Source organism: Sus scrofa, chromosome 14, assembly GCF_000003025.6.
Source record: "Sus scrofa isolate TJ Tabasco breed Duroc chromosome 14, Sscrofa11.1, whole genome shotgun sequence".
Classification (NCBI taxonomy): Eukaryota; Metazoa; Chordata; class Mammalia; order Artiodactyla; family Suidae; genus Sus; species Sus scrofa.
The window spans coordinates 78,577,617-78,596,219 of record NC_010456.5 but is presented as its reverse complement, the minus strand read 5'-3'; the positions used below and the strand labels follow the sequence as shown (position 1 = coordinate 78,596,219).

Genomic DNA, 18,603 nt, shown 5'->3' with positions numbered 1-18,603 from the left:
TAAAGACATAGACCATCCTGAGAGGAGAGATGGCTCATCTGCTCACTTAAAACATAAGCACACCTCCAAAGATGACATGCAGATGGCCAACAGTCAAATGAAAAGATGCTCAACATTGTTAATTATTAGAGAATGGAAAACAAAACCACAATGAGCTATCACATCACACTTGTCAGAATGGTGGTATCATTAAAAAGTTTGCAAATAACAAATGTTGGAGAAGATGTGGAGAAAAGGAAACTTTTATACACTGCCAGTGGGAATATAATTTGGTATAGCCACTATGGAGAACAGTATGGAGGTTTCTCTAAAAGCTAAAAATAGAACAACCACATGATCCAGTAATTCTGCTCCTGGGTATATATCTGATTAAAAAAAAACTGATTCAAAAAGATACATGCATATCTATGTTCACAGCAGCACTATTTACAATTGCCAAGAAATGGAAGCAACCCAAATGTCTATCAACAGTGGAATGGACGAAGAAGATGTGGTATACATATATATCAGAATACTATTCAGCCATAAAAAAGAACAAAACTCTGCCATTTACAGCAACATGTATGGCCTACAGAATATTATGCTTAGTGAAATAAATCAGACAGACAAAGACAAATACCATATGATATCACTTAATGTAGAATCTAAAAAAAAAATTAACTTATATAGCAAAGCAGAAACATATTCAGAAATATAGAAAACCAAATTGTGGTTACCAAAGAGGAGCAGGAATAGCGTAGAAACAAGTTAGGGGTGTGGGATTAAGAGATACAAACTACCATGTATAAAATAGGTAAGCAACAAGGACATATTCTGTAGCACAGGGAATTAGAGCTATTTTCCTGTAGTAACTTTTAAAAGGTATTTAACCACTAAGTTATAGCTCTGAAACTCTATAATATATTAGAAATCAACTATCTGTCAATAAAAATGTTTAATAAAAATAATAAAAAATAAAACATAAGCACACTCCGACTTTTAGAAGAGGCATTTGTTTCTGAGGGCATAGTCTCTTCTACTCTCTGCTGTATGGAGATGGGACACATGGTGCCCTGGATACACTCATCCACACATCAGCCTAAATTAGCTAGTAAATCATAATGCAGTAGCTAATAACAGCCATAAAGCCTTTGAGTTTTACAAGGTGTTTATAATGGACAACTCACTATGATTTATATGAAAAGCACGAGTCAGCTCCTGAGACAAAGCTGATATGTGGACAGTGGCCTTGTGGTATGACCTCTAGCACGCAACCAAATAAATTATAGAATTTCCCTCTGGCCCAAGGCTAGTCAGGGTCTCATAAACATAGGTGCAGAGTACCATGTGATAGGAGAACTGAGTGCTGGTGCATGCTGGGTCTTCTCTGGTGACTGGTCATGACAAAGAAGGTGATCTGCTAAATGTAGCAGGAGGTGATAAATACCAAGGATAGTTTGGGGTCATCCCCATGTTTGGCCCCATGAGATATAATATATTAGATACATTTAATACACAGAAAATATATTAGATACGTTTTCCACCCTCCTAGCTGAGAAAGCAAGATGGATACATGCAAATATTAGAAAATATAATATGGTTTGTAAGTGACTAGTTAAAGGGTAGATCTTAGGTAGGGGAGTTACTAAGGCCCTAATTCCATTAAAAGGTTTCCTAAAGAGCAAGGTCTGAGTTGGATCATGGAGGATGTGAGGAATTAATGAGAGGGAGAGAAAAAAAAGGTTTTCCAGAGGGAGCATGAGTAAAGTGAAGATATTAGGTCAGCAATAATAATCAAATACCTCTTTTGATAGACAGAAAGGAAGAGGAAGGAAAAAAAAAACTTGAGACATCAACTGAGTGACATGAAATGAAAATCACACTGAAGAACAGTGAGAAGTGAGGTCAGAAATCACAATGCAAAACTCATGGCTGGCATCAAACAACCACAGGCACCCTAGACAGATGGTTCTGTGCAATGAAGTTCACAAAAGTCCTACTAGGTAATAGCCCAACCGAAATAGATCAGCAGGATGAAGTCAGGTTCTTTTCCTTATCCCACCACTATAAAAACTGCAACATGATGACCTAACCATAGCACTTTTTACGAGTGTCCTCTCCATTATTACCAGATGATTCTAGATTTGAGATGCAGCCTGATCTCTGTGTACAATAATCTCTGGGAGAAAATATTCTAATTTCCTTTGCTTGTTTTCTTATTTCCTTCCCATAGTTCTCATGCCCTTCCCTTTGATTTACATATTTTGACATCAAGACTTTTTCTCCTATTGAATATTATTCCCTATGGTGTCCATCTAATTGAAGCCCCATCACTTTTCCAAACCACCCTAATTCATTGGAGACTTTACTGTTGAAAGCCATGTATGGCTCCTCACACAAGAACCCTGTACACCTGAAGAGATCTGGGCTGTGTTCTTCCCCTGCAGAATCCACATGGGCAGCCCAGGGAGAGGCAGGGACAGGCATCATCCCCATTTACACAGAAATGCACATAATCACAACTCGATCTCTCTCTGACTCTTCCTCCCAGAGCCAAATCTCAAAAAAAAAAAAAAAATCTAAAACTCCCTTTGAAAAATTCTTTTCCTCTGACTCTAATAGTAAGAATGTGATTAACAAAGAGGAAATAAGAGCATAAGGTATAGTTCAAGTTATTTAAATCATTCAATCTATAGCATCCATATACTTCATCAGTCATCCAGAGGGGGAAAAATGTGTAGAAGGTAGAAGAGATCAATGCAGCAAAATAAAAGAAAAGCTCAAGTCTACCTTCCCTAGAAGGCTCAGACTCTGTTTCAATTGATTTTATTATATCAAGGAGCCTAATACACTTAGTAAATGTGAGAGAGAGGGAGGCAGGGAGGGATGGATGGATGGGATGGGTGCGTGCATACATGGATGGGTGAGTGGGTGGATGGATGGGTGGACAATGAATGCATGGATGGAGGCATGGATAGAGAAATAACTGAAAAACTGAGTCATATAGGCAAATGGGTACCAACTCTGAGAAATAGGTGACAAAGAAATTCCTCCAACAAGCTGAACCTAAGGTCCCTTTTTGGCTGTTTGACGTAAGGAGAAGAAAGGGAGAGACTCCTAAGTATTAACTCTCTCACATCCTTAACAAATGTCTCCATCACTTACTGCTGGTTCTCCTACTTCCAATGAATGAGCAGCCCCTAAAAGATTCCCAAGAGATGGGAGTTCCTGGTGCTCCACTCCCATTATTAGAGTGGAGGTAGAGGTGAGAGTGTAAGTTCTATACACCTGGGCCAAGAATACCAGAGTTTATGTCCTGAGAAACAACCTAAAACATCTTCTTTTATAGCTTGATAATACCAATCTTAGGTTTGGGAGATTTAATTTTCATACCTGGCCTGAAAATTCTGCCCATCTTTTTCTATCTAAACCTCTGGGTGAGGATGCCAACCCTGCTTGGCAAAACTAAAAAGTACCCTATTTTCATAAAAGTCCAGGATCTCCATCAGCTTCTTTGGCCGTCATCTCTCCAAACTCTCTTTTTCAAAAGACACCAGAAGAATTCTTCATAATCTTGAAACTCAAACAATAAGATCATAAATAAATGGTGACCTCTTAGTAAAGACTGAGAAACCATGACCTTGGAAACTCAACTCCCTCCCTTCTAGCCTGACCATGTCCCCAATCAGGAGAGCTCTGTCTTTGTGCATTTTTAAAATATGAATATTTTCCCTTCCCAGTGGTCATGGATAGCATAAATTGCCATTAGCCATGACAAAGACATATGACCTGCCCTACAGGAGAAAAAGAACAGAAAGCGTGAATACACTGTCATTTTCCTAGGACTTGAAGCTCTCCAGCTGCCTGTGGTACATCTCAAAATTTCACCCTGCTAGAGAGTTTGTTTTGAATAAAAGAGAAGTATAATTTTTCTCTTAAAACAGCCTCTAGTCATTGCAAGTTCTAGGTACAAGCAGAGTAGCCTGGCTTTAAAGCTGAAGCATTGTAGGTGGAACCGGGACAAGCTCATCTCAACCCCACTCTGCCTCTCTGGCCTTGCTGCTTCTTGCTCAGCCTATGATTTGGGCAGGAATGTCACCCTAGGCCCTTCTTCTGCAGTTTACAAAAGCAAACGCTGGTGGTTTGGAGTTGGGAGCTATTGTAGGCTGAACATACAAGAGCAAATGTGACGGCAAGATCACGTCCCTGCCTCCCACAAATGTGGAGGAGGTGGAGAGGAGGTGGAGTCCCCCCTCCCCCCCAAAAAAGAGGAAAATGTGGTCCTAAACTAAGTCAATATAGTCCTGATTAGGCAGATCTGGGACCACGTGGAAGCCAACCCAACCACTCTATTCTTGAGCATAGACACTTTTTTTGGACAACACATCAGAAAGCTGCTCTGACTGGCCCTTGGAAAAATGATAGACCCCCTTGGGGAGGTGTGGACTGGCCTGAGTTCCATGGTGCCCCCCTTTGGAAGATCTGCCATTGCCATTTTGTGCCCACTGAGGAGACAGGGTGTCCTGGTTACTCAGGCTCTCCTTGCCTGGACCCTGTCCTCTTAAGTCCAGAAATTCTCAAAACAGCCTGTATATTATACAATTGCAAAGTACTGGGCCAAGAGGAGGTTTGAGTTCTAATCTGACCTTCATTTCTCTCTGGAATACTCAGGGAATCCCACAAGCTCTTTCATTCTTTTTTTTTTTTTTTGGTCTTTTTGTCTTTTTAGGACCTCACCTGTGGCATGTGGACGTTCCCAGGCTAGGGGTCCAATCGGAGCTGTTGCTGCCGGCATACACCACTGTCACAGCAACGCGGTATCCGAGCCACATCTACGACCTGTGCCACAGCTCATGGCAATGCTGGATCCTTAACCCACTGAGTGATGCCAGGGATCTAACCCACAACCCCATGGTTCCTAGTCAGATTCGTTAACCACTGAGCCATGATGGGAACTCACAAACTCTTTCTCTTACTATCCCATATTTGTCAAACAAAGTGTGGCCTAGAGTTCATCACTCTCATCAGCACTGTGAGGCTCAAATGAGATTGTGTGTGAAAATGCTTCCAAAATTAGTCTCTCTCCAAGCCCCAAGAAAACCACAGGGCCATTGGACAGAAGGAACCAAGGTCCCTGATGGACAAGGTGCTCCTCACTGTCCACCCAGAAACCTTCAGTGGACTGAAAATGATGAAGTCACAAGACATGGTGTCTATTTGTTACAGTAGTTGGTCTTTCCTGACTAATCCACCCAGCTCCCCAGCCAATATTCTTTCCATTACATACCAAGGGTCAGTGAATTTTACATACCCAAGATGAGAAGGAAAATAACACTGACATCAGGGCCAAGGTCAATGAGCAACCCAGATGGGCTGCCAAAAAAAAAAAAAAAATGAGGGGGAAAGCACTGCCTCTTCTTGGGGAACCAAGCATCTCTGAGCAAGCAGCCCCTAGAACCTCCTCTCACAGACTCCCAGAGGGTCTCCCGGCCCCTCCTCCCTACATAGGCTAATAGCTGGGAGGGGGAGGTAGGGTGCACGGGATAATGATCCCTTTCTTATTTAAACAGGCCATTTTTCTTCCCAATAAATGCTTCTTTTTTTTTGTCAGCTCAAATATTCCCCTTTGATAGAAACCTGAAAATAATTAGCCTTAATAGCACTGCTGTGAATAATGCCGCACAAGAAGGAGGTAGATGTTAATAGGAACCTTCCACTCCAAAACTAAGTCACCCTCTTGGCCTCCATCCCCCCAAAAAGAAATATAACAAGAAAATGATTATAGGTTTAGCACTACTTGGGAAGAAATGTATATTTGAAATAAATGTATGAAATCGTTTAAAAACAACACATGCTGAAAACTTCATATTTAGTTTGATTTGCTTTCCAAATCACACAGGCTGCACAGTTGCAGACAATCTTTAAACAAGTACAACCCCTGAGAAGTGTGGATAGATTTAAGAGAAATAAAAGCAAGATCAGCCAGCTTGTAATCTTCTTTTCTCTTTTTGCCTCCCCAAAGCTGTATTAAATTGCCTATCGAGAACAATAACATATTTGTGCTTTTATAGGTGGAATGATTGGTATTATGCAAAGATTTGGCTAACAGTGTAAAGGCACATTCACACTGTTCGGGAGTGCATGCTGTTAATAATTTTCAGGATGCTCTAGGGAACCCGTAATTCCCTGGGACTTCAACTTAGCAGGTCAACGCATGCTTTGTGGGAGCTCCTACAGATTCCAATACATGAACCAGTAAGACTTCAGGAAGTCCATTCCCAAAGACAGTCTTGGAAAGGTTAAGTGTCCTTTTTGACCTACATTCTGCCTCCAGCCTTGTACGTACGACGACTCATTTGGGATGGACTGCCTGCCAACTTGAAAATGGTACCTAGGCATTCTTATATAGCGCCTGAAACTGTTCTTCTGACCATAGCCTGTGATCCAATAAAACCATCCCTGTAAAACTGCCCTAAGGATAATTTAAACGAAGTACACATTCACACACACACACACACACAAAACTAGCAGTATTTTATATATAAGGTTAAAATCTAGCAAAAGTGGGAAAATGGTTTGGTAACTGATGGTGCTTATATCAATTTGATGAAGAACTATAGATTCCACAAAAATAATAAATTTGAAGACAACAAAGTAGCGCAACAAAAATGTTAGGTAAAAAAATAGAGCATAAAACACATAAAATACCTATAGAACAGGATTAGGTTTGGAAGGGAAAAGAGCAAAATGAAAAGACAAAGAGTTAGCATGTTGAGAATACAGCTGAAAGATGTTCTTTGTTAATTCCCCTTAATGGGAGTATAACATTATTTTTCAAAAAAATATCAAAATAAAATAGTCCCAGGGCCTTTTAATCTCCCATTACCACACCTAAGTGTGAGTTCTGAGATCCAAAGGCCAAACTCAAACATAACCTACAATTCACTTTTTAGGAAATTCAGAAATCCTAAATTCCTTAGGAAGTTTGTGGAGGGTAGACCGTTGAGTTGTATGGACAAACACGATCAAACCACTGCCAGACTGGCTATTTCCTCTGAGAGACAGAAAAGTTGTATATAAGCAACTGGAAACATGGAGAAGGGGAAGCTGTACTTCCCAACTATGCCACAGAGAGATCTGTTCTCACACACACACCGCCAAAGCAGCAACAGCACTGGAAGACCTTTTGCTGTGATGTAATACAGCTTACAAGAGGAACTCTCATTTTCTATGAACTGGAAGCCTAGAAGGCAGGAAGAGGCTGCCCTGCACTCCTCATTTCCAGGAACAGCTAAGCGACAGTGGCATTAACATAGCTCCTGCTCCCGCAACCCAGATACGTCTTCCTGTTGGTTCTGACGTGCTCTTACTTTTCCCAGGGTGGTGAGGCAAGGAGCTGCCTATTCATTCTCTGTGAGGCTCACGCTGAGCCCTGGCTAAGCGGTGTACCTTTTCTAAGTGCCCTCCTAGAGTTGTAACAGAACATCACTGCTACAGGGTCCAGATGATCTGGCCTAATTTTTTTTTTCTTGTGCCCATGGCAGCCAGAAGTTCTAGGGCCAGGGATCAGACCTAAGACATTGCAGTGATAATGCTGGATCCTTAAGCTGTTGTGCCACCAGGGAACTCCTAAACTACTTTTTTGTTAAAGAATGTTTTCAAAAGAATTGCTTGTTTTACTGAGGACCTACTATGTGCCAGGCCCCGGGTCAGATGGCTTGGCTCATTTGCTTCTCATCATCATGACAAACCTGCATGGCAGGTGATACTGTCTCTATGACACAGACTTCGAAAATTATTCAAACAGAGCAGCCTGGCCAAAGTCACATCCCTTTAAGTGGTGGAGAGAGATCTGAACCCAGCTCTCTGAGGATCGAACCAGCACTCTCAACAAAACTCTTCCGCCTCTTTGACACATTCAGGGGGACTCTGCCTGAACTGCTTTTGCGCAAGGGTTGTAATTAGTTGTCTGGTCCCAGTTGCTTAGAGGGTAAACAACGTCTGATAAACCCACAATGCTGTAAGTATTTATTACATTGCAAACCCAGCTGCCAACTGTCTAACCATTTTAATAAAAAGCTATTTTCTAAGGTTTAGGTTTTATTGCATGTATGACTCCCTTATTGGTTAGCATTTTGGAGTTGTGGAAAAGGTTATGAATTTAGAAACTGGCTGCATTCATATCATATTTAAAACTTAATGCTATTTTATTAAAGACATATGGGCCTCCAAAGTACACATATTAAATGTCATGTAAGAAAAGTAGCAGTTTAAATCATGGTCAAATTCATTTTTGACGTGACTCCTGAGGCTTCCCAAGATCTGAACTATTTCTTTGTAAATCTGGCAGTTTAACCACACTCATAAATCACTTTCAAAGCATATTATTTCTTAATTTTACTGCATTAGAGAGCGTTTGGCCTACACAGTGAACTGTTTGTAGCAGTTATGTGAACAAAGTTGCACATTTAGTCATCTAATGTGGAAAAGAGGAGGGGAGGGGAAGCAAAGAAGGCGCAGCTTTTCATTCCTTCCTCTGTTTCACTTATTCTACTCATTTTCACCTAAGCAAATGTGATTCATGGGCTTCAGTTAGGCCTCTGTAATCTCAAAGTGCACAAGTCACAAATTGGGATTGAGTCTTTTCTGAACACAAAGAAGAAAAAATAATTTGTAATTTAATCTTTTCCAAAACATCCGATGACTAAAAATTAGAATGAGTACAGAAGTCTTTAAAAAAAAAAATTATACTGAACTGAAACAGATTTGGGGGGGAGTGAGGGGGAAGCTGTGGCTTGGTGTCATACAGCTCTTGGTTATTTTCTAATTATTCAGAGATCTAATACCTCAACCTTGGATTTTCAAAGCCCCTCAATGATGAGATAATATTCTTTGGACATGTGTAACAAGCCCCCAGATTTCACTCCCTAATTTTCTCCATTTTACTATGGGGCCAAAGGGGACTAACTCCAATGACAAATTCCAGGATCTCGACAAAGGCCTTGACTTCCAGATTCAGCAAGGGAGTTGGAGGAGGATCAAAGGAGTTGAGTCCAAGGTCACCAAAAGGAAAGGACTTAAAGGCTTAGTTTTGTACCAGGCATCCTTTGCTCGATTTGGGCCCTATAGGAAGACACCCCTGCCCCACTGCTGCCCACTTGGGGAGGCTGCACCACTGACTCTTGGCTCCTATTTGCATCTGCAACCCTAGGACTCCCTCTGTCTTCCATCCTCCACTGACTGTTCTTGTGCCTCCTCTTTGCCCCAGATCCCTCCCTTCACCATCACCATAAGAACAAAAAGACCTGTGTAGTGCCTAGGGAGACCCCCAAACTTAGGGGCCCAGCCTCCCCAGAATGAACAGGAGGATCTCTTTTCCTCCCACATTTCTTTCATTCAGGTATTTTACTCTCATCAGGAAGTAGGTGTTTAGTACAACCTTAGAAACATTTAAGTATAAATCCCAGAAAACTCAGTTAAGTCACCAGAAATATAGGGAGAATACACCCATCTAGGAACTGAATTATGTGCCCCCAAACTCATAGGTTTATGTATTCATATAAAGCTCTCATACCAAATGTGACTATATCTGGAGATAGGGTCTTTAGGAGGTAACTAGGTTAAATGAGGACAGAAGGATGGGTCCCCCATCCAACAGCACCATAGCCTTATAAAAAGAAGATCTATCAACCAATCAGTCAATGTTGCTCACACATGCTTATGTTCTCTCTGTTCCTCTCTCCCTCTCTTCACCTCCCTCCCACTTCTGCCCCCTCTCCCCTCCTCTGCCTTCCCCCGACACATGAGGACACAATGAGAGGTGACCATGCGCAAGCTGGGAAGAGGGCTCTCACCCAGAACCTGACCATGTGGCACCCTGATCTTGACCTTCCAGTTTCCAGAACTGTGAGAAAATAAAGTTCTGTTGTTCAAGCTCCCCAGTTTATGATAGGTTATTATGGCAGCCCCCAGGCAACCAATAAGCCCCTCTACTCAAGCTGACATTACCTTCCTCATGTTCATCCACACAGGCAGAAGAAAAAGCAATGCCACAACAACACAGCTGTTCTAAAACGACACACGTTGAGAACACCAGCTACGCACCAGAGAGACAGGGTTCGCTTCTTACACACATCATCTCACTGAATTCCCGCATCAAACATGTTTCGGTCCCGCTATTAACAATGGAGAAACAGACAGCAGAAGGTAGTAACCATCATCATGAAACAGAATAAGACTGGCCTCCAAGGGGAAGAGCAAATCTGACGACAGCCCGTGAGCAAATTAAGAGTCATAGGTTTGCCGTGGAATACAAAAGCCACAATAAATTCAGATTTTAAACTTTCCCAAAAGAACAGCCAGAGGTAACTTCTTGAATTATGTCAAGAACAAAAATGAAAGTTGGGTTGGGGGGGGGAGAGAAAGGAATAAAAATGGGCCAAATAAAACATGGGGGAGGTCACGGTGCCAGATAGCCCCTGCGACAATCCAGAAAGTCAGCAAAAAAACGAGGGACTCGTGTCTAAGTTTCGCTCGTGAGTTAAAAGCCCATGAGGTAGAAGCCCCACTTCAAAATTCCCCACTTCAAAAAAGAAAAGATACAGCTCTGGAGCCTAGACAGAGAGCATGAGTTTTCTGTAAAAAGAAATAATGAGTTATAATTCAGGTAATGTAGTTGAAAATTTATTGCGATATTTTAAAATGCACATGAAAAATAAAATTATCCTAAAATGTCCTTGGTGAAAAGGCTGTGCGTAATTGCTATCACTGACAATAGCACTGAACTTCGCTAAATTAACATCAAAGGAAGCCCCAATTACAGAGCATCTGTGCATTATTGATGTTGCCCTGTCTGTTCATCTAAGACATTCTGCTGTAAGGAGTAAAAAAGCAAATAAAAGAGCTAATTGTACCACCAGCCTTCAAGGACCCCAAGGGCAGACCTGCCCCACCGTGCTTGTGAAATATCACAGTGCCTGGTCAGAGGGACAGTGATGATGGATCTACAGAGTGTGGGCATGGGCTGGAAGCCAGCCATAGTGGCCACAGGTAGACAAACAACGAAGAGACAAAAACACATGTCTGAGAGACTTGGAACCAGTTCACAAGCAGGATCCAACAGCTACCTGGGAACTGGATGCTCCTGGAGGTCTTGACAGTGAGAAATGAGTTCTGGAGAAACAGACAGGGAACAGTGGACACATGTCAAGACTTCTCCCTCATGATGAGAAACCCCTTCTTTTTACTCCACAAGGAAACATTTGGGGCAAAAGGCACCCCCAGAGGTAATTTTTTTCACATGAGAAGAAGCTCTCCTCTGAGCATCAGGTTTCTCACTGAGTCTACTGTGTGGGGTAGGTGCCATTCCTGGAGCTCTCCACTAATACTGGTTATTACCTGTGCAAACCACTCAGCACTCACCTGGCTGAGAACCTAAAGTGTATATATCAGCCACACCCAGGAAAACAGATGAAATTTCTATTTCAGTTCAACTCTGTGAAGACTTTTACCTCCATCCAAGTTGGATAACCTACGGTTATCCTACCCCTTTGTTCTATTTGCTGACTTTGCTTCTAAGTCTTAGAGGGACAATGGAAAGAACAGGTAAATGTTAAATGTCAGAGACATGCCTTTCATCACTAAACTTTCATGAGTTTCCTTTCCTATTCTCTTCTTAAAGTTCACTCTTCTCGTCTGGTGTTAGGGACTGAATTGCATCCTCCCCAAAGGTCTATGTTGAAGTCTAACCTCCAGTAGATCAGAACGTGACTATGTTTGGAGACTGGGCCCTTAAAGTGGTAACTGAGATAAAATGAGGCCATTGTGTGAGCTCCTATCCAGTATGACGTGTCTTTATGAGAGGACACACGAAGAATAAGGATGTACATGCCCAAGAAGAGAGCCATGTGAAGACACAGCAAGAAGGCAGCCCCCTCCAAGCCAAGGGAAGGGGCTCAAGAAACCAGTCCCACCAACTCCTTCAGCTTTAAATTAGAGCCTCCAGGACTATGAGAAAAGGAATTTCTCTTGTTGAAACCATGCAGTCTGTGGTATTTTGTTACGGCAACTCTAGCAGACGAGGATATCTGCCATTAGTTGCATGCAATTCAGAAATAACCAGAACCCACGAGGAGAAATTGGGACCATGCTGCCATCTTAGTTTTCTCCTCCCCTGTTGGCCACGGTCTTGCAGGTAATATTAACATGTAATCCAAGTTAGCTTCAGAGCAATGTTTATGACTCTTCCCTGGTGAGCCATCCATCTGGCAGGCCTCCCTGCCTTCTAGGGCTACGTGCCCGAGGGTTTAGTCCCCACCATCTAATGTTGCGATGGGCCCAGAAGGGACTTTCTCAGCAAGGCAGAGATTCGTGAAGCCCTAGAGGTCAGAAGGGTGGAGAGCAAGGCCCTCGGCTGGCTGCACTGAGACTGTCAGAATGCTTTTTCCTGGCCTTTTTCTTCCATTCCAGATAAGTTGGCCCTGGACTTCCAGCCCACTCCTCCTCATCACTGACCTGGAATCAGAAAGCTCAAAGCAAAGGGTGTGTGTGTGGGGGGGGGTGTCGGGGGAGGCGTCAAATGGAGTAAAGCCTCTAAAGGATAAGATGCTGGCCCAGCCGACCCATACATATGCAATACAATACACATGCCCAGGAGGGAAGCTCCCTGCCAAGCCCTGAGCTGCACACAGACACAGGCTGATGTGAGATCTAAACATAGGTCACTTGAGATCAGCACCCCAACTGCATTCTCTGAGAACACACTTTTAAGGAAACATCTTTATTTATGTCTCCTCACCAAACTCAATTGAAAAAAAAAAACAAAAACAAAACTAAATTGCAAGAGCAAAATGCGAAAAACCATCCTCTACTGTGGATCGAGGCAATGTCGAGCTAGAAACATAGAGATTACAGACATAATCGGCTATTAAGGCTCCATCTCAGTCATTAGCAGGGATCACACGAATGAGGATTTCTTAGTGCTCAGTTAAGTAGGCTTAAATTCACTCCTCAAAACTAAGGCAACTGATAGCATAGGGGACAGGATCTCTTGGGTAAGAAACTGTCAAAGGACTTCTTAGAATGCCAAAGACCCACTGCCAGTGGAGTTACTGGCTGGTCTCTGACACCCACTGGCTTTCTCCTCCCGCCAGCCTCCGAGCTGCTCCATACCACCCAGACTTCACCCTGTAGTTAGGACAGGACTCTCAAGCCCAGATCTTTAACCTCTGTGGCCACCTGAGCACCAACAGTGGCCGGGGTGCACTGGATGCTAGGCAGCCTCAGTCCAGCAGCTGCCTCTTCACAGATCTCCAACACCCGTTGTGCCCAGAGCACTACCGCTCCCATCCAGACACCCGGGGATCCAAACACGGACCTGCCCACACTTTCCTCCTACTTCAGGCCCAGCCCAGGTGCCTCCTCATGCTCAAATGAGGTTGCAAACGTGGCCTAACAAACTGAGCCCTCTACCACCTGGCTCCCACTATTCTCTGCTGAGCCCATGCACATCACCACGATGCACTGGAGGAAGTGGTCACAAGGTCCAAAGTGAAAATTACGAAGTTAGCCCTGGCTCTGTTCCATGTCCTCATCTCCCCACTCTTTCACTCCTGCCTCTCATCGTATCTCCATGTCTAATTGATGAAATTAAGTCTTTGGGGAAGGGGGTGGGTGTGAGCTCAGGGGTGTAAGCAGGCCTGAGGAAGAACCTGAATCCACGTTGCCCTGTCATTTTAAGTGATGTACGTAAGTTCTGCGATCATCAACTGCAGATTCAAGTTGAAGGAGAAATTTAGAGACAGTGTTGTTAAGTTGCTAGTACAATAGCTAATACACAGTGTACACTTAATATATACTAGGTATTGTTCTGACTCACATTATCAGGAAAGTTTCATTACAATGAATAATAAACCCTAGGCAGCCAGTCGACCTGAGGCTGGCCTTGCGATCCTAACTAGTTAAGCAACCAGAAAACCTACCAGTGTTGCTGCTGTGATACCAAAAACTGTCATTCACTTCACTAAACCCCAAGTCATGTCTCCATTAAGAGCCCTGGTGTAAGTGGCCAAGGAAGAACCGGAGGACAGAATGTGAGCACAGATGGCCTATGTATCAGGCTTCTGCAGTCACACTACTCTCCAAAGCCCTGGTGGCTTGTGATAAGGATGTCTTTCTTGTACAGAGCTCTGTGGTTGGCTGGAATATTTCTGCTTCAGGCTTCAGGCCAGTTCAGTTCTGCTCAATGCCTATCTCACATTGTTTCCATAGCAAATAGCATGTGTGCAAGAGGGTGAGTGGCAACACATGGTGGTACCTCACGAGGCCTGGGCCTAGAGCTGGCGTGCTATCACTTGCACGCACATCCCCTTGACTCGAGGGTCAACATAGCCAAGGCCAATGTCAATGGGATGGAGTTGTATACTCCTCCCTGAGAGGAGGGAGCCATGGCAAGGACAGAGGGAAAGGAACAATTTTAGACCAAAAATGAAATCTACCACACTTTCCCAGCAGATAGGTTGCAGACTCTATCCAGTCTCCGAGGGATACTTATCGCAATCCCCCCAAAGTGCCACTTATTTTCATGATCCTCTAACATATGTCTCTCCAAGTATCTTTGGACAAAAGCCAGCATGTTGGAGGCCACAAAGAGGAAGAATATGGAGCTGGGCCATGGCGGTGCTGTACAAGCCAGTGACTCCAACCGAGGCATTGGGCTTAATGGACAGTGACACCTACTATGTGCTCAGCACCTGGCCAGGTCCCCAGGACCTCCAGAAGTGGCTCCAAGAGGCCACTACCATCACCTACAGTTCTATTTCACTTTCCTTCTCCTGTGGACTTCAGTTTTCTACCTCTAGGATTTTTCTAGGGTAGTATAGACACAACTTCCCTACAAGAGTCTATCTCTGACTTCAGAAAGTTGCTATCCAAAGCCATGGTCAAGAAAAGCTACCAAAATTGTCTCCAAAAAAGCAATACTCTGAAAGCATGTATTTGAGATCTAGAATGCCATGGTGCTAACGATGAAAAAAAAAAAAAAAAAACACAAAATCTTTAAGTGATTCCTCCATCAAATGAATGAGGAAAACTGTGAAATCAGAAAGAAAAATGAAAAACAAACAAACTGCAATTTTTTTGGCTGGTGAAGTTGTTTCTCAGCACAACACTAAAGCATCTTCCAAAAAAGAAATTAATTAAAAAGAAATTTCCTCCCTTCAAAATTTACGATAAAGTAACTGAAAATAGAACCTAAATATGTCTCTAGACAAGAAACATCTGTGTGAAAACAGAAAAGAACCATAAAACATTAACATATTCAGGTAGTTAGGAATATCCAGAAAGTTAACTGACATTTTTAGTTTTTTTCTGAATGCTTGGCACAGTAGAGAGCTTTCAAGGTATACTGGCTTATTGTGTATTTAACTGTATGTTCACGCGGTTTACAATATTTATTTACAGGCATGCCCTAGTTTTATGTAAAATATATATTCTTAAAAATATTGAGGATAGAGGAAATGTTAGTAATCGCAACCAACCTAGAGGTAGTTTTGGATAAACTTTTACACATTTGCAATTGGCTACATAAGGGTAAGAAAAGATATGAAAGACATACACACTGTGCTTTAGAACAAGACAGTGTTTAGCAAAGAACTAGGCTAGGCAGTAAAAAAAAAAAAAAGAACCAAACAAACCAGGAGGCAGTACTCCTTTATTGTACAGACAAAAGGTACAATAGCAACTAAGACAGGGAAAATCTCATTTTAACTACACATAGACTTCTGGAGTGCCCCAACATATTTTCTGAGAAAAGCTACCTTCTAGTTCCTCAAAGCCCTAAGCAGGTGGGTCCCAAGAAAAGGACTTGGAAAACATGTGGGCAGTGACAGGGGCCACAAGCTCAGATTGTACCCCTGCCCCCATCTTCCCACCCCCCCACCCCCAGCAATGGATGCTGCCCCTGGAGAAGCCATGGTGGCTGTGGAGCATGGCAGCTGTGGGCTGTGCCATCATAAGTAATCCCAGGGTAAGGCCTTTGGAAAAAACAAAGAGGCAGCCCAGAATCTCTCTTTTCTGCCAAAACACAGATCCAAGTTACTCCATTTCCTTAAGGTAAAAGTCCCTTTCCTGCTTTTGCAGAGCACCATATCGAGGCAATTGAAAAATGGACTCTCTTTCATGATGGACCTTCCAATATGGTCCGTTCACAGGGCACTGTTTTAACAAGTGTTGGCTGAACCTTTGTGTGAGACCAGGCCCTAGAGATACAGGAAAAAACAAAACCAAGGTCTTGCCCTCATGGAGCTGACACCCTCAGGGTGAGCAGCTGTTTTGTTCCGACCAAAGAGTGGGGTTCCAGATGCTTCCACTTCCTGTCTTTATCCTAGGTTGCTGTCTTTTTAAAACCAAAACATAGACACAGAGGGAAGAAACTGAAGGTACTCAGGAAAGTTTGGGCCCAACTCTCAAGAGAACAATGGTATAGTATAATCAGGGAAGCACATGGTCCTCATACCCAGATAGCTTTTAACTTTGAGTTTAAGGACAAGAATAAAAAAGATTTCTGGAAGGTGTAAATTTATTCTTTAACACATCACTTTCCCTTCTTCCTCCCTCCCTTTCTCCGTCTCTCACTCACACATACACGTACATACATACCATACACTATAGCCTCCCCAAGTACTCAGAGACACACACATATACAAATATTCATAACTATGCAAAATGACACAAATACACAAGATACACATTACCAGAAACCTAGGCATGCCCACGTAAAGACACGGAAGACGTATTTTTAAGGACACATCAACACTCACAAACAAACCTATGACCCTATCTTACCGATAAGAGAATGGCCATGATTACAAGCAAAAACACACATGTCTGAACACTTCCTAATACAGGCTGTAGTTCTCAGTCCAGCTGCCTGATGGCTGCTCCACCCCCCCATCACTTCTATAAGATTCCAAAGATTAAACAGTTGGTAGCCAACTACCTATATGTGTCTGTAAACAAGAGGGCTCAGCTTTAAATAATTATGTCAAAGAAATGACAAGTGTGCTCTTTGCCAGAACAGGGATGAATAATTACAAAGCCAGGACATAATTAAGCAATTCTGACTGTCGGATGCTCGCGCCATCTCTCTGATGTGCAGGGCTGGCAGGCCGGCCACACACACCCTCCTGGACAGGCCTCTGCACCACTTTGATCTCCATTTCCAGGAGCGAGGAGGTGGAGGTCACAGTCTGGTCATTACAGAAGCCTTTCTTTGGGGGCTACACCACCTATGCATCTAGCTTGTGGCTCTCTGCACTGACAGTGGCTTGATCTGATGGCTCATACTTGACAAATACATTTTTTTTCTTTAAAATTTCTAGAAATGAGCAAAGCCTAACTGTTGTAGGTCCATTAACCAAATACACACACACGGCATCCAGACGAGTCCATTGTAACATTAGCTATCACTTCCTAATGAATGACAGTACCTTTCTACAGAACAATCAGAGCCCGGATGGAAAGCAGCTTTTAAACAAAAGCTAGAAGGCAGCAGTGAAGGAGAAATGTGTCATCATGAGCAGCAGCGAGAGCCAACTCACACTTCGAGCACCGGGGGCTGCCAGGTACCAAATAAAGCCTTTGTGACATGCCGGGGGGGGGGGGGGGGGTACAAGTTGCTAGATGATTTTGCATTTGCGTCAGTGAGGAACACCCAGACTGCCCCGGCTCTACCTCCCAGGCAAGGGCTGTGATTGGAGAGGCATTTTCCATTCTCCCAAATACTTTATGTCAGGAATAAAATGAAAACAGCTCCCCAAATCACGGGCCTCTGGATCATCCATCAGAGCATTCTGCCGAATAAGCATAACAGGCCTCCACAGCCTCGGAAAGGAGAGAAGCCAACTTGAGATTCCGATTCTGTGATGAAAAATAGGTCTTCACCAAGTGTGCGCAGCAAAGCGTCGGCATTTCACTGGGAGGAAATTGCTCTCCACTTAGGAGCTGACTCCGAATGTACACAAACCTCCCAGAACATACATATGTATAGATACACAGAGATGGAGCGCGTATATACACACCTGCAAGGAACAAACAGAGGTCTGTACGTACTGTGAGCAGGCGAGAACCAGCCTTTTTAACATCGATTTATTAATTCAGCAAGGAGCTCATTTGGCCTCTTCCTATCTGCAAGAAAAGTACCAATGCATCTCTCCGCAAACAGCAGACAAAAGGGAATTGCCTGCATTCAAGAGAGGTGAACGGTGTGATGGGAAACCAAGAACACAGAGACTCCTCTAGTTCACTTAAAGAGCTCACATGTAAGGAGGACACTTAACTGTCAGTCCAGGTGGCTGGGTTCTGGTCCCCAGTTCTGCCTCTGGGGGACAGTGGAGCTTCAGGGAACTAAGCCTCTCCCAGTGCCTTTTCTGCCCTGTGAGAGCACAGACCAGGTGATTTCTGAAGGCCTCTCCAGTTTGGCAACCATGTGAGTCTACGAAAGGATAACCGGCAAATGTCCTCCTGCTTTGTCAGAGTATTTTGATCTCTCCTCACATAATTAATGGATGTTTTAAAGCTTAGTACAGTTAGGAAAGATGGTAGAGTCGATCATGCAAACATGAGCTA

At 43.2% G+C, this 18,603-nt stretch overlaps 1 long non-coding RNA gene across 6 annotated transcripts in view; it reads right to left on the bottom strand.

Moving 5' to 3' along the window:
- Positions 1 to 18,603, bottom strand: part of LRMDA — a 1,093,708-nt gene that overhangs the window by 455,321 nt on the left and 619,784 nt on the right. The window contains exon 6 of one of the 6 annotated variants that reach the window (XR_002338560.1): positions 559 to 18,056. The exons of the other annotated variants lie outside the window; for them this stretch is intronic. This is a non-coding gene — a long non-coding RNA (leucine rich melanocyte differentiation associated). Of the gene's footprint in view, positions 1 to 558; positions 18,057 to 18,603 lie in introns of those variants that run through there. 6 annotated transcript variants of the gene reach the window in all.